The sequence below is a fragment of the Bidens hawaiensis genome, unplaced genomic scaffold, assembly GCF_021521415.1.
Source record: "Bidens hawaiensis isolate Kalapana, Puna unplaced genomic scaffold, B.hawaiensis_p1.1 tig00006083_1, whole genome shotgun sequence".
In the NCBI taxonomy this organism is placed as follows: domain Eukaryota; kingdom Viridiplantae; phylum Streptophyta; class Magnoliopsida; order Asterales; family Asteraceae; genus Bidens; species Bidens hawaiensis.
In genome coordinates, this window is record NW_027491403.1 from 388,469 (window position 1) to 389,426 (window position 958).

Sequence of the window (958 nt, forward strand, 5' to 3'; positions counted from 1 at the left end):
ATTTTGGTCAAAACGTGCTGAAACAAGTTGTTAATTGCTGAAACGAACTGAAAAATCGCTTAAATGAGCTGTTAGGTGCTGAAACGAATTGAAAAATCGCTTAAATGAGCTGTCAGGTGCTGAAACGAACTGAAAAATCGCTTAAACGGGCTGTTAGGTGCTGAAACGAGTTGAAAAATCGCTTAAACGAGTTGTTAGGTGCTGAAACGAACTGAAAAATCGCTTAAACGGGCTGTTAAGTGCTGAAATGAAAAACTGTACCGAAACCCGTTTTGACTCGTCCTGACCTTGACCCGTTCTAACCCGACCTATTGACCCTAACCCATTCTGACCCGAACCAAAACAACCCTTTTTTCAAGTGACCCGTTTCAACCATAACCTGTTTCGACCCATGACCCGTTTAGACCCGACCCAACCCATTTGCCACCTCTAATAACGATATAATTAATCATCATCATCATCATCGTACTCAGTATATCCCACCAATAGCAAAGCTATGGTAGGGTCTGAGGAGGGTAAGATGTAGACAACCTTACCTCAACCCATAGGGATAGAGAGGCTGCTTCCGGTGAGACCCCCGGCTCGATAGTAGTTTTGCATCAAGCCTTGGACATAAGACACATAAGACACAATCATCGGGACACCGGCTGATTGGTGCATGTACCGTTGTCTTTCGGCTATCAACGCCACCACATGATGCCTGATTAACCTTCCGCCACTTTTAACGTTATTTTCACGAGATTAGTAAAATAACGTCAAAATTAGTGCAATTTTACTTTTGCCCACCCAAGGGTTCACACATATATACATTATATGTGCGCACCGCAAGCAGGGCGTATACTAATAACGATATAACTAAAAGGATTGTAATTTATTGCAATTTTCCAAAAGTTTTTGAACTTTTTTTTTCAATTTTTGCAATTTATTGCAATTTTACAAATTTTTTTTTTCTGCAAAG